At 39.2% G+C, this 18992-nt stretch overlaps 2 long non-coding RNA genes across 2 annotated transcripts; both read right to left on the reverse strand.

The window, feature by feature from the left end:
• Nucleotides 1–573: 573 nt before the first annotated feature.
• LOC138850006 (uncharacterized) lies at nucleotides 574–3800 on the reverse strand. Its single transcript, XR_011389391.2, has 2 exons — nucleotides 3557–3800; nucleotides 574–3097 (listed from the first exon to the last, which is right to left on the reverse strand). It is a non-coding gene; the product is annotated as an uncharacterized LOC138850006 (long non-coding RNA).
• A 3022-nt stretch (nucleotides 3801–6822) lies between these two features.
• On the reverse strand, nucleotides 6823–18300 carry LOC149126256 (uncharacterized). The gene is made up of 2 exons (XR_016235772.1): nucleotides 18154–18300; nucleotides 6823–8192 (listed from the first exon to the last, which is right to left on the reverse strand). It is a non-coding gene; the product is annotated as an uncharacterized LOC149126256 (long non-coding RNA).
• Between the last annotated feature and the right edge of the window lie 692 nt (nucleotides 18301–18992).

Raw genomic sequence — 18992 nt, forward strand, 5'->3', positions numbered from 1 at the left:
GCTGTTTCCTCCTCTCCCAGCACCATATTGTGGGAGAGCAGATGTATAGAATAAGTCTTAATTCCAGTAACAGTATAGTCCGAGTTGCTCCCCACACATTTTCTACTAATTTTTTGCAGTACTCTTGTACTAGTACTTGTGCTAGTGTACAAACAAGTTTAAAATATTTTTAAATTTACTTATGGAGAGAGAGAGTGGGCTATCATCCACTGGTTCACTCCACAGGTGCTTGCAAAGAGTAGGGCTGTGTCAGGACCAAAGCCAGGGACTTCAAACTCAATCCAGGCCTCCCATGTGGGTAGCAGGAACCCAATTAGTTGAGGTTTGCCTTGGCAGAAAGCTCAAGAGTCAGAGCTACGAATTGAATCAAGAAACTCCATCTAGGATGCAGATGTCTTAACTGTTGTCTTTGCTGCTAGGCTGAATATCCACTCTTACAAATATATCTAAATGAATAACTGGAGATGTTCTCAGTAGAATAAGATTAGGATAGTGGCATCATAAAGTGACAACTTTAAGGGGAAAATATTGGCTACAGGACAGTAACAGGTAAAGAATAGTAACTAAAGACACAATGTAAACAAATTGTGTGCGGATTTATTTTCTTCAAAAATATTATTTTTAAGCAAGGAGAGACTAGAAGAGGCGTAACTTAACTCAGAGTGTTGTTATATTCTCAATAGTCCTAATCAGTCTGACAATTCATTTTCTATTTTGTTATAATTAAAAGAAGATAGAATGATTTTTGTTCAAGCAGAAATAAACATACAACCATGAAGAGAATTCTCTCCATATTTCTTTCTGGGAAAATCATATAACAGTTTGCTTCTCTGTCTCTCTTGGGCATAAGAAATATGTTTGGATGGCACTGGGCCATTTTGCTTTATTCCTTATAAGGAAGAAAGCTATAATGGAAATTTCCTCTAGAATTCTAGCTGTCCTTTTCATAGCTAAAACAAATTTGTGGTTTATTTTTTCTCAAATATCTGTTACATAGCCTAGGTGAGTCATTTGCCTTAAGAAGAGATTGACACATCTAAATTCAGAGTAAATGAATTTAGCAAGAAAATAGAGGGAATTTTATAGAGATAAATAATATGATCCACAACGGAAAACATCTTTTTGTCTATAAACATAGCATCACATAAGTCATACAGTTAAAAACCATACTACACTACAAGGAAAAATAGACAGAAATACAGTAATAGTAGGTTGTTGCTGTGCATGATTGACAAATCCTAAAACAATGAGTAAGGTTATGGAAACCAAAGAGCCCATGAAACAATTATAAAGATTGTCAGCAATCTTAATACAAATAAAATCATGATAGATTCCTAAAGGCAGTAAGAACACAGACAACATACTCTGATGAGATTGCAATGAAACAAGAAATTGACCACAAAATGAAAATCCCTGACAATAATCCTCATTGTCTAAACATTAATATAAAAGTCTCAGATAAAAGAGGAAATCAAATCTCATATTGATGAATCTTATCTACAAAGCATTATTAATAAAAGCCTGCAATATGAAGCTATAGGATTATTCGAAATATTTAGGGAAAATTATTGTCTTAAAATTTAAGTTGACAAATAAGAATAAATGACAACGAAGTAATGAATGGCATAACCAATCTAAGCAATATAAAGGAATGAAGCAAACTCAAGACAAACAGAAGGAAATGACTACTAATAAAGGAACAATGAAAAGATTGAGGAAACAAATGAAAGCTATGGTTATTAAAAATACTATAAACTACTAGCCAATAATTTCAAGGAACAATGATTAAAATGAAGAAAATAAGAAATGAAGATGGCAATACCACATACACAAAATAAATAAGTAGTTATTATCAGATATTTTGCTTCATTTTATGAAAATAAATTTAATAAACTGAATTAAATGGGTAAATAAAGTATAAGCTACCAAAATTGATCTATCTAAAGAAACAGAAAATCCAAAAGACTGGTTAGATAAAACAGAGAAACTTGTTCAAAATTATATTCTATTTTGTACACTTCCGACACACAAAATATTACTGAATCCAACATTTTAGAGAACACAAATCCGCAAAGATATGGAAACTGTTTTTGGAATATAGAAAAATATGGGAAAGCTTCAGAATATTTATGTGAAGTCAGCATAATTATTTTAACATGACAAAGAATAATCTAAATAATATAATAATACAATAATAATTAAAGAAATATAAGTAGTATTTAGAAATCTTCCATATATTTCACTATAAAGAAAAATCTGTCTCAACTAATTCTACTGGCAGGTTCTATCAACCATTTAAGAAGCACCCATATGATTAACAAAAAATGCATTTGTAGAAAATAGAGGAAATGGGACTATTTCTTCCTTTACACAAAATCCTTAAGTAGCACAGGAAACAAGCATTATAAATCAGTCTCATTCATGAATTCAAATGTATCATCCTAAATAAATTGTAAACAATCTAAATCCAGTAATGAAAGTGAACATTTATGTATACATATGTGTACTATGTAACAATAGCATTGTTATATGCATGTTTTTAAAGTATCATTGCCATACTGGATTCATCCAAAAAGATGCAAAGCTGATTTAATACTATAAGTTGATTTAGTTCATACTTTCTAGAGGATCACATCATTATATGCAAACAAAATTTGTTAAAATTTAATACTCAATCATGAAATAAAACTCAGTAAACCAGGAAAGGGAAGAAAACTTTCTGGTAAAATGCCCCCAGAAACACTACAGGTGACACCCTAATTCATGGTGACATGTTGAAAACACTCTTCAAAATCAGGAATGAAGCAAGAATGCCCTCTGTCACCACCCTTCTACTGGTTGTCATAAGTAATACAGAATAAGAAAAAGACAGAGCAAATTTGCAGATTAGAAAGGATAAGGTGTCAGGCTGATGGTCTCCAAGGTCCTGCACCGTCCCCTGCCTTCATTTCTTCGTGTTCTGCCCAGCCTCGCTTCCTCTTGCTGTTCCTCCAAGAAAGGAGTCAAGGTCTTGTGTTCCACAGCACACTGGGGGGACTGTAGTCCACAGCGATGTACTACTCACTATGTAGAGCACTGGATGAGAGGGGCTGGTAGGCTCCAAGCAGACAGATAAAAGGAAATGGAAAGATTAGTCATCTGGCTTTGATCAGTTTACTGTGTGTGTATGTTTTGAGATATTGCACTGTATCTCATAAAAATGCACATTTAACATGTGAATAAAAATTAAATAAAATAATAATAAAAAAGAGGAACAGGCATTTGGCACAGTGTTAAGTTGCTACCTGGGATTCCTCATCCTATATTGGAGTGCCTGGGTTCAAGTCTCATCTCTGTTCCCGATTCCAGCTTCCTACTAAAGTGCACCCTGGCGGGTAGCAGATGATGGCTCAACTTGGGAGACCTGGATGGAGCTGCTGGCAAAGCCCTGGCTATTGTGGGCATTTAGGGGATGAATCAGCAGATGTGAAATCTCTGTGTCTCTGTGTCTCTGCCTTTCAAATAAAATAAATATCAGGAAAAAAAAAATCTAAACGTGAACTCATCAAGCACCTACCTCAGAGCCGCTGTGCTTGCTCTTCCTGCTGCCTGCAACTGTAACCTGAGGTGTCTTCCTCTCACCACGCACCCCTTCAGGTCCTTGCAGAAATCTCTCTCTCCGCGTGGTCTTTGACTGCCCTATTTAAAAAAATCAATCATCCTCTCCTCTGCTTTCTAACTCTCATCTTTCCCTGTCCTGTTCTATTTTCTCCAAAGGATTTCTGGCCATCTAACATTCTGCATATTTACTTCAGATGTCTGTCTCTTCCTCTGAGAATATAAGCTCCACTAGGGCAGGGCTGGCTCACCCTCCCTCCCTTCCTTCTCTCCCTCCCTCCTTCTCTCCCTCCTTTCTTCCCTCCCTCCCCCCTCCCCCTGCACTCCCTCCCTCTCTCCTCTCTTCCTCCCTTCCTCCCTCCCTCCTTTCCTCCCTCCCTCCCTCTCTCCTCCCTCCCTCCCTCCCTTCTTCTCTCCCTCCCTCTCTCCTCCCTTCCTTCCTTTTTCCCTCCCTCCCTCCCTCCCTTCTTCCCTCCCTCCCTCCCTCTCTCCTCCCTTCCTTCCTTTTTCCCTCCCTCCCTCCCTTCATTCCTTCCTTCCCTCCCTCCTCTTTCCCCATCCCCTCTCCTCATCTCTTCTCCTCTGCTTCCCAAATTCATTGCTGAATTCCCTAGCCCTTGATGGTACCTAGAACAGAGAAGGCACCTAATTAATGTTTATTAAAGAAAGGAAGATCTATTTAGAAAATCCAAAAGATTATAAGAATGAATAAGAGTTTGGAAAGATTTCTTTAAGTGAAATCTATATAGAAAGTTATTTGACTTTACACCACAAGTCAACTAGAAAAAATATTTGAAAAACATTTTTCTTACGAAAGTAACAACAATTTAAAGTACTTAGGATTTTCAAGGTAAAAACCGTAGATTCTTTTGAAAGGTGTAAAAGCAAACTGAAAGAAGTGGGTAAATACACCACATCCTTGGATAGAAATTAAACACAGTAATTTTACTTTTTTTCAAATTGGTCTCCAGATTTGAAGCAATTCAATATAAGTTCCAACAGTGTTATTTTTGTGGAATGAATTTTTTAAGATTTAAAAGGGTAACCAAAATATTCCTAAAGAAGAAAACAAGACTGAGAGATTTTCCTTATCAGAAATCACTATAAATCCATTGGGATTTAAAAATATGCGGTTGACATAGGGATAGAGAAGTAGATAAATGGAACTGAGGACATATCCCACACAAACCCACACACATATGAAATGTGGATTTATCACAGATCAGTGAGTCAAAATCATTTCATTTTGATGTAGTTGAATTTATCAGTATTTTCCTGGTAATGTTTGTGCTTCTTATGTCTTGATAAAGAAATCTCTTAAGACTCTTCAATAATCAAGGTATTCTCCTAAATTATTTTCTTAAAGTTGTATAACTTTTCCTTATATTTATGTCGGCAATCCAGTTGAAACTCAGATTCCATGCAGAACATGAGGTAAGGTTCCACTTTGAGTTATTTATTTTTCCACAGGTGGAATCAATAGTTAAGGCCATCTTTGCCTCACTCATTTGCAATGCTCATATTGTCATAAATCAGGTCTCTGCACATATGTGGGTCTGTTTCCTGTGCTTTCCATGCTGGCATATATAAATATGAAAAGATGTCCAGCCTCGTTAGTCACGGAAAGGCAAATTAAAACATTTCATATTCACCAAGTTGGCAAAAGGCTACTTTTTGGAGCCAGATGAACTCAGGCATTTATACAGACATGAAACAGTAGAGACATTCATTTATGCCTCATGAGAAGGCATGTTCATCATACCATTTTAGAAAAGCTTGGCATTACTTAGTAAATTTGAACTTCTCTGACCCAGCAATTCAATTCCTAAGCATATCCCTCAAAAGAACTCTGGCACAAGTCCACCAGGAAGGATACAGAAAAATAACAACGGTACAGTTTGTAAACTAAAAACCTGAAGTAAGTTAACCATTTTCACCAATAGACCGGGTAAATGACTTATGTTATGTTTCTATCCATACAATGGAATATAGATAGGAATGAAACAGAATTACCTTCAGTTATACATATCAACAGAGGGAGATTTGAAAAATATACCACAGGGGCTGGTGTTGTGGCACTGCTTGCAATGCTACAAGCATCCCTTATCAGAGTGCAAGTTAGTGTCCTGGCTGCTCTGTTTCCAATCCAACTCCCTGTTAATGTGCCTGGGAAAGCAGTGGATGGGGGCCCAGGTGCTTGGACCCCTGGCACCTATGTAGGAGACCCCAGTAGGGTTGAAGGTTCCTGGCTTTGGCTTGGCCCACTCCTTGGTGGTGTGGCCGTTTGGAGAGTGAGCCAGCAGATGGATAATTTCTCTTTCCTGGTTGCTACCTCTCCCTCTCTGTCTCTATGCCTTGCAAATAAACAAATAAATCTTCAAAACTAAAGTACCAGAATTGAAAGAAAGTAGTCACAGAATAATACATGAAATATGAACATTAGATGAGTGGGGACATATATAGAAATAGTAAATCTATAAAGAAAGGCAGGGGAATGATTTATGGAAAAATTCAGAATTATGGTTACTTTTGAAGTGGGTTGAGATGAGAGGGGACGGTGTTCTAGGGGTTGCTAAATGTATAGTGGGGACATTATAAAATTATTTTTAAGCTAAACCTATGAATATATATCACCTTTCATAGCTATCTTTTATATAATAATATTTTAAAGAAAATTACAATACAATATGGTAAATGCTAAATAAGAATCATTTTTTAAAGAGTTATAGATGAAGATTAGAATAATTAAACAGTTACTAAAGAAGAAAATCCAGGTATACAGTAGGTGTGATAAGCCAGGAACCAGGCCAATAGGACTTGGCTGGCTTTGTGGTCTGGGCCAGGACACTGAAAGACCAAGTGGATAAAACTCTTAGGACAAGAAACTGGACGGTGGCGACAAATGATCCCTTAGTAGTGCTAGTGATGCACTGACAAACTTGTGACCCAGTTCATGTGTGTGTGTGGTCTTCATGAGGAAGAAAACTCGCACTTTCTGAGTGCATTGATTACTAAATACCACTCTACCCATCCCGCGTTCTCAGGATCATTTGCATTGATTGCAATTTTGATTGATTTCTTTATGAAAGCCACCTTTCAATTTTCCATAATATTTCTTCAAGTTATAACCTAAAGTTTGTTATTTTTAATATTTTCTGGAAATAGTCAAATCAAGCTGTGGAGACTCTTGTTTGAACATATGAACAGAAAGTTACATTCTCACTATTTTTTTTTTTTAAGATTTATTTGTTTACTTGAAAGGCAAAGTTACAGAGAGGTAGAGGCAGAGAGAGAGAGAGACAGAGAGAGAGAAAGAGAGAGAGGTCTTCCATCTACTGGTTCACTCCCCAGGTGGCTGCAACAGTTGAAGCTGCACTGATTCAAAGCCAGGAGCCAGAAGCCTCCTCCAGATCTCCCACACAGGTGCAGGGGCCCAAGAACCTGGGCCATCTTCTACTGCTTTCCTAGGCCATAGCAGAGAGTTGGATCAGAAATGGAGCAACTGGGACTCCAACTGGCACCTACATGGGATGCCGGCACTGGAGGCAGCAGTTTTACCCACTACGCCACAGCATTGGCCCCCATTCTCAATATTTTTAAGTGTAACAATCTATTTCTGATTCTGTTCGGTTTATTCCTTATATCTAGTAAAGTTGGTTGTTAATCATACCTTGAGATTACAGTAAACCTTACATGATTCATAGCAAAAGAATGTCTATTAAAGTATTTCCTTCTCAAATTAAAAATAAAGAAAATCCCAGTAGTTTCTCTCCAAAGACAAGCAAAGTTATAGCTGCATTGAATTGAGTTTTTGAAAATAATTTTTGTGTTTCAACACTATAAATGAAGAAATATGTCTTTCAATGCTGTTACTTCCATGTGTTCAACTTCTCCAGAGTTCTTCAGTCCAGCTCCCCAAGAAGGAGGACGCAAAATGGTACGTCTGTTCTTCCCTCTCCTGCTGTCCTGACACTAACTCAAATCACTTGAGTCCAGGTTGCAGATCTTACTTAACTTCCACCCATTCTCTGTGGAAATAGGCCAATTGGTTTAAACTCAATTTTTGAGCTATGAAAGTTCCAAAGATCTTGCAAATCACCCTGGCGGTTCATTCATCCTGGGCAACTGTTGCTCGCTCCATTTCATTCAGAAGCAGGACACAAATGCCTGGTATGCTCATTGCCAGCTCCTTAGACCTTTTTCTGAATTCACTCAGTCTTGGCCACTTAGTTTTCCTGGAACTCTTTTGGGATATAATGGGCAGAGTAAACAACAAGGAATGAAACCAAGCCCACATTCTGATTCTGAGAAAACCCCTCCCCTAGCAAGAAATCAAGCATGGGGGATGGGGAGGGGAGGAGAAAGAAAGGAGTAAACTGTTCAACCAGTTCTTTGTGATGTTGAAGGAAATGACTTCAGCTATTGGCAGAAATTGAGAAATCTTTATCACCTTGGGTCCACACGTAGATGCTTCCTTCGCAGTGTAAGATTCAGGCCATGTCAGTCTGATTTATTTACCACGTCTCAAGAATCTATACTCAGCCAGCTTGCAGCTGGCCCCCGTAACATAGGCATCATTGCTCTCAGAGGAAAATCTGAAAGAGAAGCTTGAGTTTGTGAAGTGAAAGAATCTGCTCTGAAAAATGACAGCTCATCACTGTCAAAAGGAAAAGTACAACACATGTGAAGTTTTAATTGGCTTTATTTGAGAATCAAGCAACAAACTCATTCCATAACACAGACTGGGTGTTCTCATGAACCAAGCAGAGGAGATTGGTTTTAGATACTGAAAAGGGTTGAGGAAAGTAGAAACAGAGAAAAAAAAAAAACCAAGTTGCTTAAAGTTACTTTTATTTTAAAGGTCCAAGCAGTCCTACCATGCTAGAGTAAACCACCGATTTGAAGGCAATTTCTCTCTGGAATCTTAGGAAGCTCAGGTAAACACTTAGTTTCAGTTAGGAGACAAACTTGAGCTTGAGTGACTCCATTTTGTTTGGTCTGTTGGACCCTGTACAAGAGATCAGTCCAAAGCAGTAATTTTTTTATGTATTTTATTTAACAGCATACATGCCTTCATTGGCTGCTGAAACAGGAATAGGGATTTCAGTCTTTGGGACCACTCAGAAATGCCCTGTGTCCATGACATTTAAGGAACAATCTGTTTGTAGCAGTAGGTACACGACGCTGAAGCTGGGGCCGATTATATCAGGCTCCACTTTCCCTCCCTGAGTTTTCATTTTCTTTGTGTCTGTTGCAAAAATTGTAAGTGAACCTCATCTAGAGATTAACTCATGAAATTCACAAGGCTTAGGCTTGTCCTGCAGGACTTCAATGACAAGGCTGAGGACTCAATGACTATCAGTGATAGACTGTGTTTTGAGATCCTTTCTGGAAGGTGCTATCAATCGACCTATGGATTTCAGAAGGACCAGAGCCCACTTCGCCATAATAGTATTTTCAGAGCACCTTGACCTCCTAGTGTTGATCAATCCAAGGAGGACCATGAGCTCAGGGGACCAGAGACCCACACATAAGCAGATCTCAACTTAGTCAGATTCACCACCCTGAATCCTTGAGGGAGTTTGGGAATTGATGGATAGCTACCCATACTCCTTGCTTTGTGCATTACAAAATAAACTCCTGCTATATTCCACCACCCCTTACCTAATTGAAAAGGAAGTGCCAGTGTTTGTCTTGTTGCGTATCAGGCAAGTGAACCCAGGGTTTTTGGGTCCTATAGCAATGCTGCTGGTAGAAATCACTCAAAAGAAACATATGTCTGTAATAATACACTAGGAGTGCTATCACAAGTGATTATAACTGTGAAGGAAAAATGTAAGCTAAACATGAAAAATAAATTTATTCAGGTCATATAATAAATCCTGAGAAGCCTAAGGAAAAACAGGCCATAGTAATGAAAAATTAGAAAATTTATTCAGTTTATGAGAAGAAGGCTTTCAACTTTCCAGAAACAAAGCTTGGAATCTGAAAGCCAATTTTTCATTTTCTTTAATTTTGGGGACTGTTGAAATAATCCAGTAAATCAGTTTTATTAACTTGTACTCCCTTTTAAATAATAAACAAAATTGTCAATTTATTTTAGATGAACAAAATCAGTGGCATGAGGCCGACAATGTGGATCAGCCAGTTAACCCTGCACCTGCAATGCCAGCACCCCATATTGGAGCACCAGTTTGAATCCTGGTGTCTTTGCGTCTGATTCAGATCCCTGTGAATGTGCCTGGGAAAGCAGAGGAGGACGGCCCAAGTACATGGGCTGTGCCACCATTGGAAACCAGGGTGAGGTTCTGGGCTCCTGGATTCACACTTGGCCCAGCCCAAGCCATTGAGGCCATTTGGAGAGTGAACCAGTTAATGAAGACTTCTTTCTCTGTCTTACCTTTATCTCTGTCATTTTGTCTTTCAAATAAATAATCTTAAACAACAACAAAAACCAATATCATTTTTGTTACCATATGCTAGTATATTCCAGATTATTATACAAAGATTCCTTTAAGTGTTTTTTTTTTTTTAAGATTTATTTATTTGAAAGTCAGAGTTATACAGAGAGTGAAAGAGAGGCAGAGAGAGAGAGGTCTTCCATCCGCTGGTTCACTCCCTAGTTGGCAGCAACTGCTGGAGCTGCGCCCATCCAAAGCCAGGAGCCAGGTGCTTTCTCCCGGTCTCCCATGTGGGTGCAGGGACCCAAGGACTTGGGACATATTGTACTGCTTTCCCAGGCCATATCAGAGAGCTGGATTGGAAGTGGAGCATCCGGGTCTCAAACCGGCACCCATATGGGATGCTGGCACTGCAGGTCAGGGTATTTACCCGCTGCGTCACAGTGTCAGCCCCTAAAGTGTTTTTAATTCCCTTTTCATTTAGCTTTTCTTGAAAGTTTGTATTTGAAGTAATAGATAAGATAGGAGGCACTTAGGAAATATTGAGAGAGTTGCACTTATGATCTGTTCACATAAAATAATTCGCAGAACTCTTAGTTTCCCTGGCTTAATTAGACATTGAGGCTAAAACATAGGGAGCAGTGAAGGGGGCTGGATGTGCTTCAAAAAGAGAAAAGCGATGGTACTTGTGAGCAAATTCATGGATGGGTTATCAATTTCGAAGCTTACTTAAAACATAGAAAGTTGTGTTCTTTAAGAACTAATAGGGTCTCCCACACAATTATTCGTAGTTCCTTCCCAAACTTCCCTTCTCCCTTCATAAATTATGCTGTGCACAGTCTTTAAAAATTTTTACTATTTTTAAACAATAACAAAGCACTAGGGGTGTGTTTTGGTTCTGCAGCTGCAAGGGGAGTTATTGTTCTTGTCCACTTGAAGTGATGAGATTCTGAGAGTTCAACTGCAAAGAGGTTAATGACTTCTGGCAAGTGGCTTTGCAGAGACCTCTGGGGTTTGCGTGACACAGGACATGCATTTCCGAAGCAAAGGGAAACAAGGCAAGATTTGGTTACCTCACTTTTTGAAAAATGGCCTGTAGAGGATACAGCGATGGGAGCTATCAGAATGACTGTGTATTGAAACAGCCATGAGCCATTCACTCAGCAGAGGAATGAGGAGTCATCAGAGGAGATGATACTGTAAAGAAGGAGGAGGAGGCGGGGGAGAAGGAGGAGATGGGAATGGAAGTGCGGCTGTTCTTAAAGGGTATTCAGGTGACTCTCCCACGTCCCAGTGGAACCGCTGTTCCCTTCCTACACTGGTGTTGTTCACTCAGGGCCTGCACCCAGCACAGGGCTTGATGATGTCTTACTCTCTCCCTGAAAGGATCCTGTAACAATCTGGATTGAGAATCAAAGTGATCTTAGAGACCAGGTGCCTGTCCAATTCAATATCAACACTAACTTTGGGGATTTACTTTTGGTGAAGAAGAATTTGGGGATGATGGAATTTCTGGCATCTTAAAATACAGTTGTTACATCAACAACAGGAGTCACTGTGCATTTACTCCCCATGTGGGATCTCTGGCCTTAATGTGTTGTACTATGCAAATTAATATAGAACTAGCATTCAAACAGTACTTTATACTTTGTGTGTCTGTGTGGGTGCAATCTGTTAAAATCTTTACATAGTATATACTAAGTTGATCTTCTGTATATAAAGATAATTAAAAATAAATCTTAATTAAATGGGATGGGAGAGGGAGTAGGAGATGGGATGGTTTGTGGGTGGGAGGGAGGTTATGGGGGAAAAACTGCTATAATCCAAAAGTTGTACTTTTGAAATTTACATTTATTAAATAAAATTTTCTAAGAAGGAAAAAAAAAGAAATAAAAAAATACATTTGGCAGCCCCACATGTGAAGTGATCTCTTGCTCCTGCCAAGTCGACCTGGAGTATCCCATATCCCAGTTCAAAAGGGAAGGGATTTTTCTACTTCCAAGCCAATGCCAGGAATAAACATAAGATAAGTGGAAGAGTGTAGAGTTTTTCATTTCCTACTAGTTGTGTTTCCAACTAGATGTGTTGCCTTCTCAAATACAGAGATGCTTTCAATCGTTGCACCTTATCAAGTATTTTTGGGATTTCTTTCATTTATGTCATTACACAAGGGTACTTTAAAAAGTGTAGAAAAAGGACGTCAAAGGTTAATTTATTTTGGTGCAAAAATTTTGAAATCTATGCATAGTTTTTTCAGAATATGCATTTTTATTAACTTTGTGAAAGTAACTCTAATAAATAAATAAGTCTTTAAGAAAAAGAAAAAAGTAACTCGTATGTTAATATATGCTCATACTACCATTCAGCACCTTCATGGGCCTCCCTGTACAGCTAAGTCCATTAGATTATTTCCATCTGGGGAAACTCATGCTTTAGTTCCATTTCAGATACCCATGTAGTGCCATGTAAATGCTTCTGCTCACTTGTTTTCTTTGTATTCTTTTTGTGTAACTAAACCACTTGACCAGAACATCAGGGTGGTATCTGCACTGATAACATGCAGGAAGAAAGCCGTCATTTCTAGAACTTTTTCGTGACCTGGGGGAGCTGGTAGAGAACCAAGCAATTGGCTCTTGGCCAATTTTTATCTGAACAGAACTGCAGACTTGGCAGTGCTTTTTCCGGGGGTTAAAGCAATTCTGTCAAATTTCTCTACTTTCCCATCCTCACAGCCTCCAGAGGTATTTCACAAGAACAGATGTTGATGAGACATTTCCCCCTCTAGGACTGGAGTAATAGAGAATGCCCAAATTGACCCTCACTAAAGAGTAATGAGGAACCTCTGAAAATGGGTGCTCCACCAAAGACAGGAACTCTGCAAAAACAGTTCTTGTAGTATGTTTGCCTTTTCTCTGAGGAACGCTTCGTATTTTTCATTGGCTTTACAAATAAAAGCCTGACCCAAGAAATGCTAAATCACAGGAGACTGAAAGCTTTGAGAGAAGGACTGTGCTCTGAGGGAAAAGGACTCCAAAGGTGCAGCAGATTGATGATGAACCGTCTGACCATTTGGTAATGTCATCTGGTTCGACACCACATGAAACAGACACAAGATGTACAATGATAATTGGCTTGATTCATTTGGCGAATATGCACACTCACCTAGCTTCTGCTTGGTACACAGAAATCCACATAGATGGAATTTGTCCTATTTCAGGCATTAAGGGGAACGGAAACTGACCTGATACCTTTCTGAAGCTTACTTCCCCAGCCAGAGTTAGGGGTATTCTCAAAGATGGTGGGGCACAGGTGGTATAACCTAAGGGAAGGCCTCTTGATAGAGTTTAAATTTCCACCCTTCCTTCATGTTAGCTTGAGTGGTTGCTTTTCTAACACCTAACACTAAAATTTGAATGAATCAGAGACATTCTTAGATCTTTAACTCCTTTAACTTTAAATCGTCTTTATTTATGCTAGTTCTGATGGCTAAAAGAGAGCTGGTATGATTTTAACCAAGGAGGAAATGAGGACACTGGCTAAATCCTAAACACACATTTAGCTATATATCTTATCATACTCCCATTTTTCCCCTAGTGGGATAGCATATAATATTTCAATATAGCAACATTTCATGATTGTTTTACCCTTTAGCAGATGTTAAATGGGAAATTAATGTGAAGAGAGGTATGAAACCACTTATTGTTTATGTTGGTAAAACCTCTTAGCAGAAAACATCAGTGGTTTATTATTTTCATTTAAAGGATAATTTTTAAAAAAACTGGAGACTGAACAACTATTTGGTGAACCTAAATGTATCAGAATTATATATTTCTAATACATTATTCTATATATGGAAAATTAAATGCATATTATGTGCATTTCATGAATATTAGAAATTCACTCTAAAATCATGTAAAAAAATTTTATCCGGAAAAATCAGCTTAACATATTGGATTTTGTTGACTAATTTGATAAAGAAGCTAAAGGAATCAAAAACAACATTCTGAAAAGCATTTATAGAATAATGGCATTGCTTTTGCTTCCTCCCACCTTATTGAGGAATAATTGACAAATGAAAGTTGCCAATTATTTAAGACATACAGCATAATATTTTGATACACTTAAACATTATGAAAACACACATAGTCTATCTGCATTCTTTTGTGGCTCACTGAGCTCCTTTAATATGAATATTTTGAATTATTTGTAAGGCAGGGTCATTTGCTGGTTCTTTGTTTTGTTCCTTTAATGGTGACATGTTTCCCTGTTTATTCATGAGCTTTGTGGTGTTGCACTGGTATCCACACATTTGAGGATGTATGTAGTTACCTATTCCAGTCTTTACAGACCAGCTTTGATAGGGAAATCCACCCACAGAATCTGGGTGGTCCAGCTGCCAGAGTCCATGTGTAGGCTGGCTTCAGACATTCTCAGACTGGCTAGCCTAGTGTCTGAGTCAGTGACTCAATGAACCCGCTTCCAGGCTTCACAAGGGGCTTGCCTTCTGCCAGGGGTCGTGAGGGGAGACCTCAGGACAACAAAGAGCAACCTGAAGCCTAAGTGCATGAAGGCTGTTGTTGTGTTGAGTTGGACCTGGAGCCTGGGACTCCAGGAGCAAACTTGGTACCAAAATTCACAGGGGTGGGCCTGGTGCTGGGTGATGTGGTAAAGGTGATTTTTTACTTTGCTCTCTTCCTATGTGGAAGGTATTTCTTTCTGTAGTGTGCTTTGCAGACTTTGAGAAAGGGTGGCGTGTGTTATATGAAACTTTCCTTCCTATACTCTTCAATGTATGTTTTCATATTTCTGTGTTCCATCCAGGTGCTGTAACCTCTCACCTGCATTCCCTGGCTCCTATGTAGCTCTTTTCATGTGGATAGTTATTCAAATTAATGTCTCCCTGAGACGATGGGTATTGGCTTCTACTTTTTCAACTGACTACCTAATTGACATTACACCATTTCTGATCCAATAATCAATGGCATATTATTGCAAACAATAGTTTCTTATAAGTATTTCTTTATCAGAAGAAAAGACTTTATTTTGTACCAACTCTTCTTATCAAAAACTTTAATATAAAAGTTAGCTGTTTTTCCTTTTAACAGATAATCCAAACTATTAATTCTTAGGTAAAAGTGCTTACTCAGCAACTATTGCATATGAGGGTGCAAACCAGGGTTAACTTGTGCCAGGCCATAGCTGCTGATTTTTCCCAAGATAATGACACTCTACCAATCATTTTTCTATCAAAGAAATCCATACTTCAGCCTATTGAGAGCTAACTAAGAAACAAATTACAACCGATATCATGGCTGAGTTTGGCTCTTAGGTCACATCTACCCACAGGGTAGGCAGAGTGAAGTCATTGAAACAAATGCTAAATAAGTAAAATATTATTAAAGAAGAGGGATTGCCTAGCTGAAGTGACATCAAGATAAAGGAAAAAAACTGAAAGAGGGGAAACATGCATGGCCCGCTCATGTAGTGAGAGGCAGCAGGAGTTTGAAAGGTCTCATAAGCTTTGTCAGATCTGGGTCAGAACAAAGACAAATGTCCTACAAACTTGTGGCTTGAAAGTGCATGAATAATGAGTGATTTTTATGCAGTGGTTTAAATTGTCCAGAGTACTTTCCAGCAAGTATATTTAATGCTCAACAACAAATCTAAGAACCTTTCAGGACTGGGTCTATATTTTTTTTGACTTTTCTACCCCTGTGGTTTTTGCTGTGCCTAGAATGTAATAGATACACAGGAAAATGTTAATCAATGAATGAAAGAAATTAATATGAGTTAGTCAAAACCACTTGTGTATAGAGAAACTTGAGTTCAGTCTTGGTCTTCTGATTCCAAATCCCTTTTTCTTTTTATCAGGTTAGCTTTAATCTTTCCTATGGAGAAAAAGCCAAATCTTTGGGGTATGTCTTTTGATTTTTTTCCTGATTTCAAAACAAAGGCTTCAGAGTTCTAAAGTACTTATATTTTATTATATTACTTTTAAACAGTGAAGCTAGCTATTTTAAAATTAGGTGCTGGATGGGGCTGGTGTTGTGGCATAGTGGGTTAAGCCGCTACCTACCATATGGGTGCCACTTTGACTCCTGGTTGCTCCACTTCTGATCCAGTTCCTTGTTAATGCTAAAAATCTAAGTGCTTCGGCCCCTGACATCCATGTGGGAAACCCAGATGAAGCTCCTGACTCCTGGCTTCAGCTTGGCCCAGCAATGACCATTGCAGCCAGTTGGGAAGTGATCCAGCAGATGGAGGATCTCTCTCTCTCTCCCTCTCTCTGTCTCTGTAACTCTGCCTTTGAAATAACTAAAATAACTCTTAAAACAAAATTAGGTGTTGGAAATTTTTTTTCTATAAAGGGGCATGCAGTAGATATTTAGGATTTTTAGGCCATAAGTCTCTGTTGCAACTCCTGAATTGTACCATTTTAGTGCAAAAAGCAATCATAGAAAACATGTAAACAAATGGGCATGCCTGTGTTCCAGTAAAACTCTGTGAGCACTAATATTCCAATTTCACCTAATTTTCTTGTGCTACAAAATATTATTCTTCTTTTAATTTTGTAAAACCACTTAAAAGGATAAAAGAAATTTTCAGCTCATAGACCCAACAAAATCAGGCAGCTGGTTAGGTTTGGTTTACAAGTCTTGGTTTGTCAATTCCTTGTTTAAATAATGAAATAAAAAAAATGAGAACCCAACTTCCCTGTATGGCTAGTTGAGCAAAATCAGCAAGTCATTCTGGTGATGAATTCTGATTGTCAGATAAAGGATATTTATTTGAGTTTTCTCAATGGCTTCTTTTTATTTTACTTTTTAAAATAATTCTTTGGGCCGGCGCCGCGGCTCACTAGGCTAATCCTCCGCCTAGCGGCGCCGGCACACCGGGTTCTAGTCCCGGTCGGGGCGCCGGATTCTGTCCCGGTTGCCCCTCTTCCAGGCCAGCTCTCTGCTGTGGCCAGGGAGTGCAGTGGAGGATGGCCCAGGTGCTTGGGCCCTGCACCCCATGGAAGACCAGGAAAAGCACCTGGCTCCTGGCTCCTGGCTCCTGGCTCCTGCCATCGGATCAGCGCGGTGCGCCGGCCGCAGCGCGCTGGCCGCAGCGGCCATTGGAGGGTGAACCAATGGCAAAGGAAGACCTTTCTCTCTGTCTCTCTCTCTCACTGTCCACTCTGCCTGTCAAAAAAATAAATAAATAAAAAAAATGAAAAAAAAAATAATTCTTTAAGATTTACTTATTTATTTGAAAGTCAAAGTTACACAGAGAGGAAGAGACAGAGAGAGAGAGAAAGGGAGAAAGAAATTTTTCATTCACTGTCTCACTCCTTAAATGGCTACAACAGCTGGAGCTGGGCACATCTGAAGCCAGGAGCCAGGAACTTCTTCCTGGTTTCCCATGTAGGTGTGGGGGTCCAAGAACACGGGCCATCTTCTGCTGCTTTCCCAGGCGCATTAGCAGAGTGCTGGGTTGGAAGTGGAGCAGACAGAACTCAAACCGGCACCCATATGGAATGCTGGCACTGCAGGCTGCACCACAGCGCAGGCCCCACAGTGGCTTCTTTTTAAAGCTGCCCAAAGGGCAGCAAGTGGTAAGTGGGCAAAACTGTTGGTGGTAGGGCATTATGTCATTTTGGGAAAACTGAGTGAGAAATATGGACAGAGAAATCATAGGGAAAAGAAGGAATTTCCCAAAGCACTCTTTCTGTCTTTCTACAATTCGGTAATTTGAAGTCAGTTCAGAATCCTGTCCATGTTGAATCTCTCCAGGACTTCAGGAAAGGAAATGCTAAGACTAACAAAAAGAAAGACTTCCTAACTGAAAATACAAAGCATGCTATTTATTTTAAAACAAGATGACTTTTGTTTGAGAACCTGCATTTCTAGGCTGGTGCATTGATAATCAACCGCCAGAAAAAAACCTCTCAAATACTTACATAAGACAGAGGCATCATGCCTGGTTTCCATAGAGAAATGGAAAATAAATTCAGAGAGGGGAAAAACCAGAAGTGCTGCTGGTGGGAAGGAGGAGAGATGAAAGAAGACATATCCAAAGGTAAAGCAACGCTGAGGTGGCGCTCCGCTGATGCAGACAGGAGCTGGCTGTCTCTGTGTGTATTTGTCCACCTCCTGTGGCTTTAGCAACCTACCTGAGGCTGGGTGATACATAAAGAAAAGCAGTTCATTTAGCTCCCAGTTCTGGAGGGTCAAGAGCACGGCTTCTGCTTTTCTCTGCTGAAAGCTTTATGGCAGGTGGCATCCAACGGGGAAGCATGAGTCAGAGAGCTCGCACAGTGAAATACAAGGCTGGGGATCAGAGAGGGGTCAGTCTTGCTCTTTCCATAACAACCCACTCTCTGGAGAGTAATCTGGGTTCCCATGAAGAGACACACAAGTTCTTTGGAAAGACGCCACAGCATCTGAGATGCAAGTATAGGGTTTATATGTTATTTTTGAAAGTATACAACATTTCCACCCTTGAGTGTTGACTTGGGGAGTCACAGAAACATTTCAGCTGTCTCCTCTGCTGTTTTTGAGTGCTGGTTTCGGAGTAATGCTTGAGTGTATGTTTCCATTGTGTATAGTAGTTTTTGTTTCATTTTCCTTCCCCCTGAACTGGAACATTAGACTGTAGCCTCCTGTCCTTGTCTTCCTGGGCAAGTCCTGCTTCTTTTCAGGAAAGTCTTTATGGGCCAAAGGACATTTCATCCATTTATGCACAAATTATGACAGAAGTTAAAGGAGTAAGATCTCCCTATTTGGAGTGTGTTCTGTTTGATGACTAAAAGGACACACATCGGGTCGTGGTAAAACATAGGGCTGGTTTGTGTCAGCTCTACCTTAAATAACTTTGAAACATTGGGAAATTCATCAAATGTCTTTCAACTTTTTCATCTATAAAATGAGGCTAATTGAACCACATTTCAGTCAGTATAGGTTTTGCTGTGTTGTCACAACACACACACACACACACACTCAAAATTTCAGT

The sequence above is a fragment of the Oryctolagus cuniculus genome, chromosome 6 (assembly GCF_051225735.1).
Source record: "Oryctolagus cuniculus isolate XC-2025 breed Fujian yellow rabbit chromosome 6, ASM5122573v1, whole genome shotgun sequence".
NCBI lineage: Eukaryota > Metazoa > Chordata > Mammalia > Lagomorpha > Leporidae > Oryctolagus > Oryctolagus cuniculus.